At 40.1% G+C, this 15,808-nt stretch overlaps 1 long non-coding RNA gene across 1 annotated transcript in view; it reads left to right on the forward strand.

Annotated features, from left to right (window-relative positions):
* LOC138835134 (uncharacterized) overlaps positions 1-14,058 on the forward strand; it is a 76,428-nt gene extending 62,370 nt beyond the window's left edge. Inside the window, exons 2-6 of the long non-coding RNA XR_011374464.1 lie at positions 8,779-8,979; positions 10,502-10,583; positions 12,503-12,691; positions 13,583-13,699; positions 13,999-14,058. This is a non-coding gene — a long non-coding RNA (uncharacterized lncRNA). The remainder of the gene's footprint in view (positions 1-8,778; positions 8,980-10,501; positions 10,584-12,502; positions 12,692-13,582; positions 13,700-13,998) is intronic.
* Positions 14,059-15,808: the final 1,750 nt, after the last annotated feature.

Consider the following 15,808-nt stretch of genomic DNA (forward strand, 5'->3'; position numbering starts at 1 on the left):
TACAAACAATAAAATCCATTTTTGTTAGTATCAAGAAAAATGATTTTGGACTATAGACTCAAGGATATAGCATTATATATCATACAGTAATATGTATCACTTTGTTTAAAACTGCTCCATAAAATAAGTAGTAATTCAGGTGGCAGCCACTTCATCTGGCATGCTGATCCCTCTGGTGAAGTAGGATCCTAGTGGCAGTCTGTCCAAATCGGGCCCTTGTGGGCACCTCACCTGGGACTGTGGGAGAAGATCAGGGTACACCTCCTGTTGGGCTAGGGCAGCAACCCAGTAGCTTCTGTGTGAATGACACAGTGCCACTGACTCACATCTAGCACCTGCCTGCCCCGTGGGCCTGGGCTCTGAGGATCAGCCCCTGGGAGCACACACACACCGTGGGTCAGAGACCGCCCACCTAGGAAGGAGTGCAGACTGAATAGAAGCCACTCTGTGGGCCAGCTTGTACAGTATTTATCCTTCATGAAGCAGGGGACAATTCTGCTCCACTGTGGGGAGAAGAAAAGAAAGACAGGCCCAGGAGGGGTGATGCCAACTTTTGTATTCAGGCTGGCAAGGAAACTTTCCTCCACGCACTCTCCAGCAGGCTCAGGAAGCCCTTCCATGCTCCTGGTCGATGGAGTAGTAGCCAGGAAACTCACGTCTGATACTCCTGACTGCTCTTTTGGGTTTGTTTGTTAATTTATTCAGAGAGCCTCTCCCTCAGACAGCAAAGTTATATTCTGGGTTTTGTAAAACGTTCTGCATCTGAGCATTCTCAGTGTTTGGTTTTTGTGTTGTTTCTTGTAAATGGGTTGTAAAATTTGTGTTTTAGGTTTTGAGGTGCAGGAAGAGGAGCCAGAATATGAACACAGTTTCCTATAAGCCTTTCATCTAAAACTGAAAACAGATTCTCTCTAAAACTGCATTTCAGGAAATAAATTTGAGAGGGGAAAAGGCTTTTTTATCATGAGATCAAAATGTGCTATTTTTATATGCATGTTTTATACGTTCAAAATACAATTAAGTAATTCACTATCTAGGAACAATTTTTCAGATCTAAGATATAAGTGTTTTGGGAGCTAGAGGCAGGGTTATTGTGAGCTTTATCCAAAGGGAGGGAAGGAAGTTAAAATCCATAGATGACTTTGTAGAATCAAAATGGTAATACAAAATAAGAATCACAAAAAACCCTCTGTGCTATTCGGGGTCTTTTATTCTTCCATAATAATTTTTGGATTGCTTCTTCTATTTCATTTAAGAGTGAGATTGGGATATTGATAGGTATCACATTGAATTTGGATATAGCTTTTGGCAGTATTGCCATTTTCATGATGTTAATCCTCCCAATTCATGAGCATGGGAGGTTTCCCACTTCCTTAGTTCTGCTTTCTTTTTCTTTTTAAGGTTTTTAAAGTTTCCATCACAGAGGTCCTTCACCTCTTAAGTTAACTCCTAGGTATTTTATTTTTTTGTGCGGCTATTAAAAAGGGGTTGCTTTCCTAATTTCAGCCATACTCTTATTGTTATTGGAATACAGGAAAGTCATTGGTTTCCGAGGGTTAATTTTATACTCTGCTAGTTTGCCAAAATTTCTGATCAGCTCAAGTAACTTGGGAGTGGAGTCATGGAGTTCTTTAAATACAAGATCATGTCATCTGCAAAGAGGGAGAGTTTTACTTCATCTTTCTCTATTTGGATCCCCTTTCAGTTTGCATCTTGTCTTACTGCCCCAGCTAGCATTCTAATATTAAGTTGAAGAGGAGTGGAGAGAGTAGACATTTTTAATCTCACTCCTGTATTTATAAGAAATGGCTGTAACTTTTCACCATTAAGTATAATACTGGCTGTAGGTTTGTCAATCCTTAACAGAAAGAACAGTACTGGAACAATATCAATTCCAAATTTCAAACTCTACTAAAAAGCCATAGTAAAAGAACAGCTTGGTACTGACACAAGAATGGACCTGAGGACCAGTGGAATAAGACTGAAGGCTCAGAAATGAATCCACTGATCTATAGCCACTTGCTCTTTCACAAGGGAGCTAAAAAAACAGAATGGAAGACAGACAGCCTTTTGAGTAAATGGTGTGGAAAAAATTGGTTAAACACCTGTAGAAAACTAAAGCTAGATTCTGTATATGTCACCCTGCATGAGAATCAACTCTGAATGGATCAAAGACCTCAAAATAAAAGAAGACACCAAGAAAACATTACATGAAGGAATAGGAATAAATCTAGGGTTTTGTTTTTTTTTAGCACAGACAGAAATTTTCTTAATAGAGAGCCAGAAACAAAAGAAATCAAAGGAAGTTTGGACAAATGGGATTGCATGAAACATCAGATCTTCTGCAAGGCAAAGGTCATAGCTAGCAAGATCAATAGAAAGCTCACATACTGGGAGAAGATCTTCTCGACACAAGGTCTTATATCTAAAATATACTTAGGACTCAAAAAAAATCCCCCAACAATAAATCTTCAAACAAACAACTGCTCAATAACTAAGTGGTCTAAAGACTTAAAGAGAGACTTCTCTGAAGAGGAAATAAAAATGGCCATTAGACACATAAAGAAATGCTCAACTTTTCTGGCCATAAAAGAAATGCAAATCAAGACAACATTGAGATTGCACCTCACTCTAGTTAGAATGGCAATAATCAAGAAATGTAATAACAACAGATGTTGGAGGGGATGTGGTTAAAAGGGAACCCTACTGCATTGTTGGTGGGATTGTAAACTTGTTTAACCACTTTGGAAAGCAGTATGGAAGTTGTTCAAAAGAATCCGTGTAGAGCTCCCCTATGATCCAGCAATCTCACTTTAGGGCATTTACCCAAATGATCACAAACAAGGTCATACCAAAGCTGCCAGCACAACCATGTTTTTTGCTGAATTAGTCACCATAGCTATGATATGGAATCAACTCTGATGCTCCTCAGTAGATGAATGGATCAAGAAAATGTGATATATATCTATATATACGTATATAGATATAGACATACACACACAATGGAATTCTATGCCTCCATTAGAAAGAATGCCATTACCCCATTTGTTAGGAAATGGAAAGACTTGGTAAAAATTAAATTAAGTGAAGTAAGCCAGGCCCAAAGAAACATAGGTCCATGGTTTCCCTTGTTTGCAAGGACTAGTACATGTCTAGGACAAGCAGAGAAGATCAAAGGCTATGTACATATGACCATATAAAATGATGTTAAGCGAAATGTACCCCAAGTCAGAGACATAGTGGTTTTTTCTTTCTTGCTTTTGTTTTTAATATAATGTACTATGTGATTCTTTTGTAGGTTCATCCCCCCCATGGTATAATCCCTGTTTTCACTGTATTTGATCAAATGTTCTGCATTTTGTATATACATTTTTGTAATTTGGGGAGTGGAAGGGATATAGCAGAATGCTTAAATGGGGATGCAGGTTGACCTATTGTGATGATGAGATGTAGAGGACACTGTGTCAAAAATGAATTTACAGTTTCGGGCAGGGGTCAAGAAGGGAGGAGTTGGGGAGGTGGGGAGGGAAGGGCTAGGGGAAAAACAAAGGAGGAGGTAACAATGCTCGATAGGAAATGAACTCATTACCCTACTCATGTAACTGTAAACCCTCTGTGCAGTAATTTTACAATAAAAAATATAAAAAAATCTCTGCCTGGTGTAGATTTCCAATGCTGCCCTCGGCATTGCATTTTTTGCCTTTTTTGGCTGTGGTTAGGTCTGCCTGTCCAGTGGATCAGTAGTCTTCAAGGCATCTTGGTCCTGAAGTGGACTTGAATTATCCATTGGTTGTTGGAACCAGGCCAAGGACAGGACAAAACCACTTCCAGGGCCTGGCTTCTTCATTCCCCATGCAACTAGGATTGCAAGCAGTATTTCTCTGAATTTGTCCCCAGAAAAATCACTGAACCAAAAGGCAAAGTCACCAAACACCTCCCCTCCTCCCCCCATCCCCTCCTTTCTTCCTCCTTGGGAAAATACAAAATAATTTTGCAGGTTTTAGAAAACACACAAATTGCCCACCACCTCCCCTGGTAAACTAGGTTTTAAGTCACTAAGTCATGTAAACAGATAATGCCCCATTCATTATCCTGGACAACATCTTCAGGTTGTTGGATGCTTTAATTTGTTGTTGTTGTTGGTGGTGGTAGGGGGGCCTGAACTCTGGGTCTGGGTGCTGATCCTGATATGTTCAGCTCAAGGCTAGTGCTCTATCACTTGAGCCATAGTGCCATTTCCACTTTTTTCTGCTTGTGTGGTGCTGAGGAATTGAACCCAGGACCTCATGCATGCAAGACAAACACTCTACCACTGAGTCTCCTTCCCAGGCCTAATGCTTTAATTCTTTAAAATTTCTTCTTGTCAGTCATGAGGTTTGAACTCAGGACCTGGGTGTCAACATATCCCTACTTTCTTCAGATCAAGGAGAGCCCTGACCGCTTGAGCCACAGTGCTACTTCCTGTTTCTAGACAAGCATCTCTCAGACTTTCCTGCCAGGGTTTGCTTTAAGCAGCGAATTTTTAAATTATATTTCTTCTACGTGTTTATTGGAACATTACAGTTTTTCTGAAATTTAAAGTTTTCTATAAACCTTTGTCTTCAAGTAATCCAACAGCATTAAATATTACATTTAGAAGCTATCCTATAGCACATCAATTTTGACATTATTATGGTAAGATGAAAATCTTATTCTTTGTAGAAAAATCCCATTAAAGTCTAAATGGGAAATATGCTAATTTCAGCAATCTTGAATCTCCTTCCTCTTTTTTTTTTCTCTCCAGTATCTTTTCTTGTTTTGGAACAAGTGTCATGGACTGTCCAACCATTTAAAAGGAAGCTTAGTCCATTAATTTTATAGAAAAGGAATGCAGCCTGCCTGCATGTGAAGGCAACTTTGAGTATAATGTTAATCTGATAATTCACATCATTGAATTTTCAAAGTTGTTTTGATAAATTTTTGTTAAACCATTCGTTAAAGAGGTTCCAAATAGCAATAATAAAAACCAATGTTTTGCTTTCTAAGATGGTTTTAAAAGCTAGTAATTCAAAACAAAAAAAAAGCTAGTAATTCAACAAACACATTCTATCCTTCCACGATTCCATGGTGAAGAATTTCTCTTTTATAATTGCCCTTACCACTGACTCCCTCCCTTCAATCTTGCAGCTTTATTCAGTTTTATTGTTACAGCTTTCATTTTGGTACTAGCATCCATAATCTCCTTGTAGTATTTGACAATGAGATTTCATTTGTTGTTAAAGAGCTCAATTTATATTTATTTATATTTCCAAAGGCAGCCTCTTGAGCATATCATAGAGCATAAAATCTTGAATATCATTAACGTGATCTTATACAACTATTCCATAAATTAATATAAGTACCACATAAATGTGCATTTTCATATAATTTTTAAAATGCAAAGTAGTTACATATATATGTCAAAAATAATTCAGACCACTAGTAGAAGACACTAAGCTAAACCTTTTGCATCTTCATCAATATTCTTTGTAAAATTTTCTTTCACCTTAGAGCCTTCTATTCCTAGCAAGAAGTTATAAGTGATGTCCTTGGATTTTAGTGACCTCTGAGTAACCTCTTTTCTTTCCACCACCAGTTAGTCCCTCATGTTAAATACCTGAGGAATAACTTGGCCCAATGTGCCTGCAAGAGGAGTACCCAAGTCGACTGTCTGTGCCCAATCTACCCTTTGTTTGGGAATGGGGTATCAGAGAGAGGGGTGTCAGGGATCAGGTAGCTGGAACCATGGTTTTATGAATTATGGGTAGCAGAAAAGAGTAGTAGAGACTAGGATACCAGGGAAAGGGTAACTGTGACTGTAATTGCTGAGTTGCAGTGTCAGGAAATTGGGTAGCAGCTACAGCTTTGCAGGGGTTGGGCTAGCTAATACAGGCATCCAGAACTGTTTAGCGGGGACAAGGAAGCATAGACAAAGTGAAAGAGCAAAAGTTGTGAGGGATTGTGGGGCACAATCAGGGTAAAAAGGTCATGAGTGTGCAAACTGGGTAGCCAGTACTATGGTAGAAGCAATTTTCCTGGTGGACTGATGTGGTGCAGAGCTCTGGGTTTGCCTCTCCAGTTTTGGCTGTTAGATCTTTAGGGAAACTACCTCTAGCAGCTATTATCAGCTTGTTGTTTTCAGGCACGTGCCATCTATAAATGTCTACTCCAAGTAGATTGCATTCTTTGACACCAGTTATAGGATCTTTGCTCTAAGCATCCTGAAAGACCACACTCCACAATGCTGCAGAACAGGCTCCACATAGTGAGCTGCAATCACCTCATACAGCTCTTGCTGCTCCTCTCCAATGTCAATTATGATAGCAAGGGATCTGACATGTGCTCAGCAGCAGTGCTCTGGGAAGCTACCAATTCTTACTCTGGCATTCTGGGAGCTCCCTAGCAATGGGAAAGAGCACTTGCTGTGGCTCTTCCAACTTCTCTCTGTGGCTCTGGACAGCCAGACTCTTGTACCTCAGATGGGTTACTTTGATGTCCAGGTGGCCTCAAACTTGCTCTATCTTCTCTCTCTAGGTGCTCTTCAGCTTCAGCTTCAGCTGCCTCTCCTTTTCCCTCCAGGTAGCTCACTTCATCCCCACATCCTTTGAATTCTGCTTCATATCACACCAAGGCCTTCCACTTTCTCATTTACCTCTGTAGCTGTGAATCTGGCACAACAAGCTATATGTAACTTCTGTATCTGTTTATCAAGATTTGAGTTGGAATCCAAGGTGGTACTAGCTCACTGAGAACATGGGAAGCATCTTAAATACTCCCATGCCATTCACTGCTCATTGCGAAAGATGCAATTGTGTTGTGGTCAGTCTCTCCTTCTCCATTTCTGGCTCAGCAGAATAAAGTGAAGTCACAATGGAGCTACCAGACAGCTGCTATGTCAGAAAGTGACCCAACGAAAGATAATTTTGCGAGGGGATACTTATCAAATGTAGTAGGATGAATGCACATATTTATAGGACACTACTAAGGGCTTTCATCTGACTAGTTATGTTATGTCCAAAATGGCAGACCAATCTTAGGCTCTCGCCTAGATCTTCCTGTTCTGAAGGCCCTGAAGACTCCTACATACAACTCAGACTTAATGACATGGGTAAATAAAACAGTAGGTGAGAGCCGGGCGCTGGTGGCCCACGCCTGTAATCCTAGCTACTCAGGAGGCTGAGATCTGAGGATCGCGGTTCAAAGCCAGCCTGGGCAGGAGAGACCATGAGACTCCTATCTCCAATAAATCACCGGAAAACCGGAAGTGGCACTGTAGCTCAAGTGGTAGAGCGCTCTCCTTGAGCTGAAGAGCTGAGGGAGAGCACCCAGGCCCAGAGTTCAAGCCCCACGACCGACAAAAAAACAAAAACAAAAACAAAAACAGTAGGTGAGTATGGATTAGTATTCTGAAGGTATGCTAAGTTGTTGTCTTGTCATGACTACCATGAAATCAATGTCCTTTCTCTGACCTTCACCATAGTTCTTTATTTGGCAAAATTGGCAAGTTTCTTAGTGTGCCACTTTCTCCTGTTAGTTCAGTGCACAGGTTAAAACTGAAGAATTAGAAAAATTAGGGCTGAGTCCATTTTACAATTTGCTAATTTGCTAACTGCTGATTCTGCTTATGTAAACTTGCTTACGCTGGCACTGACCCTTCCCTTCCCAAAAATGAGTTAACAAGTTTCAGGGACCAGATGTCGGCCCCAGGACAAGGTCAGTGGTCGTAGATAAAGAACAGACAGTACGTGTTCCTCAGTTCCCATTTAGAAATTCCCCAGACAGGACCTTGAGATAACGACCACCTGGCAAGACCACAAGCTAAGCCAAATGTCAACCAATCATAGGCCTGTAACCATGTAAACCCCCTTAAACCAACCATGGGCCAGTCATTTTACAAAATTTCCCACGTGGCAAAGTGATTGTTGGCGTATATGATGACCTTTAAATGAACCAATCATGGGATGCTTTGTGTTATGCGTTAATCTTGTGGCTTTTGCCTTTAAAAAAGGGCTTGTAACCACTTCTCGGGGCTCCCTGTCTGCTCGGGACAGAGAGTCCGTTTGTGCAAACGTCAAATAAACTCCTCTTGCTTATTGCATCTCCCGGCCTGGAGTCTGAGTTTCTGGGGCGCCCTCCCGTTGACGAAAGTATCCCAGGAGTCTGGGGTCTTTCAAAAACATTAAGCATGCCAAACCATGGGTTTCCATTGTCCTAGTAGAAGTTTTGCATTCTAGGATCTTCCTTCTAGGTAAGTCTATTCTTGGGCCCTCATATGCATATGCTCACAGAAGTGAATGTCTCACAAACCATGGAACATAGTTGGCCAATGATGATTAGCTCACACAGAGACTCAAGAAGTTTGGGTCTGTAGCCTTTCTGAGAGGCCTTGGACTAGGTACTGTGGGCAACATTGACAGTAATTCTTCAGAGCAATACCACTGGCAGCAAGTGAGCCCTGACTACTACTTAGCCCTTACTAGTTCTCCCTCGGGTATGAACACATGAACAAACCCAGTTTAGCTTATTGCACAGTGTCCTCATCAATGAAATCATTTTGAGCCTAGGAGAAACTCTCCATTTGAAAAGCAGTACACATAAGAAGCAGATGATGGCCCACACTCAAATGCTTCAGGAGAACAGAGTGTAAGGGTGTCTACACAGTTGGGAAATAGGATTCTGAGGGGTAGGAAGGGATGATTTTAGATAGCAAACTTAGAAGTAATTATACGAATTCCTAACCTAACTTTCTTCTGCCCTCAGATTCAATTCAGGAAGTGGTGGAATGTTTATAATCACAAAATGGAGTTTTTAATCCCAGGCCCAAACTTTAGGTGTTCTTGTTACGTCTTCACACCTGCCACTGATGTAAACAGTCAGAAGGGCAAAGGGGAAGGGAGCCCCTGCACAGGAATATAAATGGAGCTTACAAGCCACTGCAATCTCTGACTTTCTATGTTGAAGGTAAGATAAAAGGCAGTTTGAGTTTCTAAGAACTCAGTTTCTAGGCTACATGGCTCCTTCAGAACTTCTTTCCCTCCTCCTGTGTTTTGAGAGCAACAGTTAGTACAGTACTTCTGTCTCTTAGGGGCAATCTTTCTCTTCACACAATGCTTAAAGTAGACAATAGGTGGAAGCTGCCATTAAATAAAAAAAGTATGAAATCAGGCTGGGAAGATGGGTCAGTGGTAGAGCGCTTGCCTTGCATGCATGAGGCCCTGGGTTCAATTACTCAGCACCACATAAGCAAAAAGAAAAAAGCTGGAAGTGGCACTGTGGCTCAAGTGGTAGAGTATGAGCCTTGAGTTGAAGAGCTGAGGGACAGCGCCCAGGCCCAGAGTTCAGGCCCCAGGACCGGACCGTGCCCCTCCCCAAAAAAGTATGAAATAGCACACAGTGAGTGCTTCCCCTGAATTCCTGGACCTAACAATCTCTCATTTCTGCAAGGCAAGCACTCTACCACTGAGCCACCTTCCCAGCCCCCAATTTCTCATTTCTGAAGAAAAAATGATTATGGGTGAGTACTAACAGCCTCCATTGCATGGTGAGCTTAGAACACTTTTCCCAAGGCAGGTTCTGTCCAGGTATTAGGATGGCTGAGATCTACTGGATCAATGAACTTACAGACAATGCAAGACAGAAAAGTCTAAGAGACTGAGTCTCAAAAGAAGAAACTGGACCAAGAAGAGAAAACTTATCATTGCTGGAAATGGAGAAATTCAGAGAATGTTTCTCTGAATACAGACAGGGTAAAATTATAACAAAGTTCTAAGTTGTGGCTCATTAGTAGAAACTATCAAGTCAAGCCTCATTAAAGCTAAAAATAAAACTTATAAAAATAAAAAAACTATTTGGATTTCAGTACTAACATCTATTTTAAGATGTGTGTGTGTGTGTGTGTGTGTGTGTGTGTGTGTGTGTGTGTGTGTGTGTGTGTGTGTGTGTGGAGTCTGAGATTATGTATGGGACAGCATTGGTTCTTAAAAATCACAATATTGACGCTGTCCTTTAGGTTTCCAATTGAAGTCTGGTGGTGTTCTAGCTCTACCAGTTGAAACACACAATTCTCAATTTCTTCTGATTAACTGCAGATAAACATGTAATGGATATGTCAAGCTGGGTTGGTTTCAGTTGTACTCTGTCGATATTATGTTCACAATGAACTATACCACTGTGGACAGGGACAGGAGGGAAAATCAGAGACGGAGAGCAAAGGAAGGGATGAGATTGTCAAACCAGAAATGAACTCATTACCTAATTTACAAAATTAAAAATCTGGGTTGATGATTCTCTCCTCCAGTTTTTGTAGGTGCCCTTAAGGCCCATCGATGGAGATTTTGAAGGTTAACTTATATGATAATTAATATAGAGCCAGAATCTCTTAAGAAATTTTATGAAAAGCATTTCATTCTTAGTACTGGTTTCTCTTTGAGTGGTGATTCTATATGTTGTTGGCAGAGCTATTTTTTTTCCTTCTTGTCTTTAGTACTTGTCAGGTGTTGAAATCCTTCTTAAAGCTTTGCAACAGAAGTCTGCTATATCTTGGCACCCTGCCCCTAACTAAAATGGTAATCAACGTTTGAAATTAATGTACTTGATATGAGTTTTATTTATTTATTTAATTTGTTTTTGGTGGTGAACTCTGGGCCTGGTCGCTGTCCTTCAGCCCTTCAGCTCAAGACTAGTGCTCTACCACTTGAGCCTCAGTACCTCTTCTAGCTTTTCTGCTTAGGTGGTGCTGCAGAATCAAACCCAGGGTCTCGTGCATTCAAGATAAGCTGTCTACCACTGATCCACCTTTTCAGCCCTTAGGAGTGGTATTTTTGTGCACGGATCTATCAAGCAAATCTATTTACCAAATGTGTTTATTTGCCACTATACATATTCAAAATTATGAATTATCTGATATTTTATTGAATAAAACTGTTATCATTGTTACCAGAAATTGTTTGTCTCCTCATGCTGTAAACATGGAGGAGGCATTTTAAACTAAAACTACAAAATAAATTTTAAGATCTTGGTGTTAACAAATGTGTCCAGGTGTTGTTACATTAAACAGAGAATTCAAAATGGTTTTTCTTCATGAATACAGAGATCAAAGTTCTTATAATACTTTTTTCAAAATGCAAATTAAAGGGAAAATCAGTCAGGAGGTAAAATTTATATTGAATGTAAATATTTAAAGAGGAAAAGAAGATCCTAGATGGCAGACTAAAGACAAAGCAACATCAGAGCCCTATATGCTCAATACTAAACAAGAAGCTTTAATTGAAAAATTCAGCTGGAATGTGAGCATCAGGCAAAGGCAAGCAATCAGAGCCTACCACCAACAAAGAAACACCATAATGTATATCTCAGAAAAAGTAAACAAGTTCAGACCAGGGCTCAACATCCTTATCCTTGATTTCAATGATACACATACACCCCCCCTACACACACACAGAAACACTCACTCACACACACACACACACACACACACACACACACACACACACACACACACACAAGAATGTATGCAACAGCTCAACCTACTCACATCCATTCAACATGAATCAAAGATCTTCCTGTAATATTTGAAACTTTAAAAGTTTCAAGTCTTGTAAATAATTGATAACAGATGCATAAGCAATTATTTTCTGAATAGCATCTGCTATGAAAATGAGAGTTCATGATTGTTATAACTACTTAAACATCTCTGAATCTCAAAAGAATTAAACTAGAGACAATCCGATTTTGGGGACTATATTTCTATCAGCTCTTCTGCAAAGGCTTAATAAGAAGTTATGAAATCTAAACTTAAATACCAAATCAATACAATTAATAATTGTGTAAGTGAAGTGAAAGACACTGATCAGAGACCTATGCTGTCTCCAGTTCTCAGCCAGCTGCACACTGTGGCACCTTTGATTCTGCTGGGCCTGGCCCACAGTTGTATCCCCAGAGCAGTGATCCTGCTGGGGTTGGGGCTGGGAGATTTGTGGAGAGGAGGAGTGGCCACGGGGGAGGCCAAGCTGGGATTGGGGGTGGTGGTGGTAGGGAGAGGATGGGAGGCCCTGGCAGAGGCTGGTGAAGGGAGGAAGGAGGCAGTAGCCCAGTGGCTCAGGAAGCAGCAACTGCAAAGGCAGCTGGGTTCTGGGGAGTGTCTGTGAGGTGCAGAGTTTGGCCCCTGGGGTCTGGTGGCTGGGTGAGGAGAGGAAGGAGTCTCAAATCCCACCTAAACAGACAATGAGAAATGAGACAACCAGTGGCTGAAGAATTACAAGAAGAAAGGCAGGGACTTGGGACTTGTAGGTAAACTCTGGGGGCGGGGAGGACAGCAGTGTTGGACAAGTGGTAGTCATGCCTCTCTGGAGGCTGTGGGCTTGGCCTCACTCTTGCCTTGAAGCAGGCACCATATAATTCTGCCTGGAATCTTTAATAGCAGCTTAGTTTAACCTTAAAGTCTAATTTATTTGCTTTGCTTTTTTTTTTTTTTTTTTGCTTACAGTAATAGAAGAATTGGTGGGACAATCTGAAAGGATCTCTGGCTTCTTATTTTCTCATCACCCTGAGCTACAACCTGTGTGCTACCAGCTTAGATGATGGGACTTTGAAATTCTGGAAAGCAGATGCACATCATAAGGCCCCATGGCTTTGGGATTTCTCACATTCTTTTTAAAATGTAATTGTTACTAAGGTGTGTACAGTGATTTCACAATTCATGTAATGTGTACACTTGTCTTGTAGACAATGCCATCCTTTCCTGAGCTTTTTCCCAGTTTCTGTTTTTTTTGTTGTTGTTGTTGATTGTTTTTGTTTTTGTTCCTGACCTTCAGCTTGAACTCAGGATTGGGTGTTGCCCCTGAGTTTTTTGTAATCAAGGCTACTTTACCTCTGGAGCCCCAGCTCCTTTTATGGCTTTTTGGTTGTTAATTGGAGAGAAGAGTCTCAGAGATTTTCTCACTCCATCTGGTTTTGAACTGAGACCATCAGCCTCCTGAGTAGCTAGTATTCTAGGCCTGAGTCCCCAGTGTCCAGCTACTAAAGTGTTGGTTTCATCCTTCCCTGTTTGTGTTACAACTTTCCTTAACTCTTGGCACTAATACTACATATTGCTTGGCTCAAATCTGAATCGGTGGAACATGCTGTATTTTGAGGAAGGCAGGAATAGGAAACTGTAGGCCACAGGGACATATAAGCTAAACAAATCATTGGGAACATGGCATAAAGACAAATAAGTTTATTGCCAGTTGACTGTGTCATGTCTTTACTGTTAATTCTGCATGGCCTGTGGATGATGTTATACATATCCAAATGGTCATTGGCAGAAATAAGGTTTCTCATCCTGTTCTATAAACAAAACAAAAACCAACCAAAAAATACTACCTATGAGTCCAGCAATTTCCTCTAATTAGAGATCAGTATGCCCTAGTTTATGAAAAAATATCCATTATTCAAGTGCTGCTACTTTTTCTAACCACAAATATAATGAAATATGTAGTTGTCTGTAGAATTGCGTATGAACACCATCATTTTAATTCACAAAAAATTCAGACATTTAAATGTTTATTTATCTATTTTTTGTCAGATGTGGGGCTTGAACTCAGTGCCTGGGCACTGTCTGTGAGACTCTGTGCTCAACATAGTTAGCACTCTACCAATTGAGCCACAGAGACACTTCTGACTTCTGAGTTGTTAATTGGAGGTAAGAGTCTTATGGGTTTTTTTCTTCCTGAGCTGACTTAGAACTGTGATCCTCAGATCTCAGCATCCTGAGTAGCTGGGATTACAGGAATGAGCCACTGGCACCTGGCTTCAATACTCATTTTTAAAATGATGAACTGCTTGGTGCCTCTGGCTCACATATATAATCCTAGCTATAGTTAGGATTACAGGTATGAGAAACAAACACTAGGTGTGTGTTGTTCATGATGGTTTATATTGGCATGTTTTGATATTGTTTGTTTCTTATACTACATTGCTCTTATTTTTATTTTCACCTAGGTGGGGGTGATAGGTACTAGCCAGTGTTGAACCTTCTTTGGTTGAGATGGAGCCATGTGGAAGTTCTTGCCTATGGCATGAAATTGAAATCCTCCAGCTCTCAGCTCCCAGTGAACCTAGATGTATTCCATCACGCAGAGCCAGTGGTTGGGGAGCATTGCAGAAAAAACTACACTGGTCTTGAACTGATGTCCCAAATAGCTAGCTTTACAGGCATATGCCTTCAAAACCTTGTTGTATTCAATTTCACTTTGAAGTAGTGTTTGTACATACTTAGAGAGTACAATGATAACACACTACATGTTTAATATATAGAAGTCAATACAATTAGCAGGTTAATCTCCTAAAATATTGAAGCTAATGTATTTTGGTAACCTCCTGACTGTGCTAGTTATTTTAGAATATACCATAAACATGAATACAATGATGATGTGTACTAGAAGATTGAAAGTTTATAGAGATTGAGACAAGTTAGACTATGTGTAGTAAATATATATTTATCCATTGCTGCTCTGAAGTACATTATCATATATTCACTGTGACAATACCATCATATATTCACCATGACAATAATTTTCTTGCAGTGTAGAATTTTCCATTTCATAATCTGCCATCTTTTATCTTTTTTACATTCTCCTTATAAGTATGAATGCTTTCTTGTTTCTTATAATGTTTTGAAATTAAGATGGAATTAAAATTCGTTGAGTCTACTGTAATTATCTCATTTTGTTTGGTTTTGTGATGCGAAACATTAAGACCAAGGGTGCCTGAAAGTGATGCCAGCAGACTATATCACTAAATTTTATTCTAATTACCTCTTATTATTGTATTTTGATATAGGGTTTTATTGTTGCTGTTTAATAATATAGAGTGTGGTGAAGGTGGACTGAAACTTGCAACCCCACTGCCTCCAATAACAATGCTTTCTTACTAGGATCTGGAAGCACATAATTATCACTCTAGCTAACAGGAGGTTGAGACCTGAGATTTACTTCAGATAGCCTGAACAGGGAATTTTATGAGTCTCTCCTCTCCAGTTCAGTACAGAAAACTTGCAGTGAAACTGTAGCACAATTGATAGGGCACTACACGCAAGGGAAAAACACTCGGGATTGTCATATAGCCCCTGAGAACAAGCCCTAAAACACACATATGCACAGACATACATTCACCCACATACACACACACTCTCACACACATGTACACAAACAAAATTGCAGGCAATGTTGTACCTTAAATTCTTATCCAGGGGTTGGACAACAGTCCACTTATTTGTGAAGGTTTTCCTTGATTATTTTGAAGGAGGAGGATAGTTCATGGGACACAGATGACAAGACTTTAGTGAGGAATACTTTATAAATTACTAGCTTATAAAAAGAACAGGAGCACAGCTTTTATCTTTAAATAGTACATTCCTTCAACTATAGTATTTTTAAATAATAATCATTGAATTATGAGAAGACAATGCAGCACCTCTTCCCTTCTCCCCTTCCCCTCTGTCATAAAATATGACAAAATTATCAAAAATAGTCTTTTATCTTACAAGAATGAACACTTGTAAAAATGTCTGACTATATGTGTAATGTTTGTTTTTCAATACTTGTTTGATTTTCCCACCTCTAAGTACTTGCCTTTTTTCCAGATGACAGCACACAGGGGCAGCAAGAGCAAACAGATTAGGAAACAAAAACCTTACAATGTCCTAGGAAGTAGATGTCAAAAATAGATGCAAGAAGCACATGACAGGCTGAGAGGGCCATGAGACCCAAAATGATTTGTGCATTATGAGAGAAATAGTGACAAATAAGGC

Source organism: Dipodomys merriami, unplaced genomic scaffold (assembly GCF_024711535.1).
Source record: "Dipodomys merriami isolate MVZ:Mamm:240054 unplaced genomic scaffold, mDipMer1.0.p SCAF_23, whole genome shotgun sequence".
NCBI classification, from domain to species: domain Eukaryota; kingdom Metazoa; phylum Chordata; class Mammalia; order Rodentia; family Heteromyidae; genus Dipodomys; species Dipodomys merriami.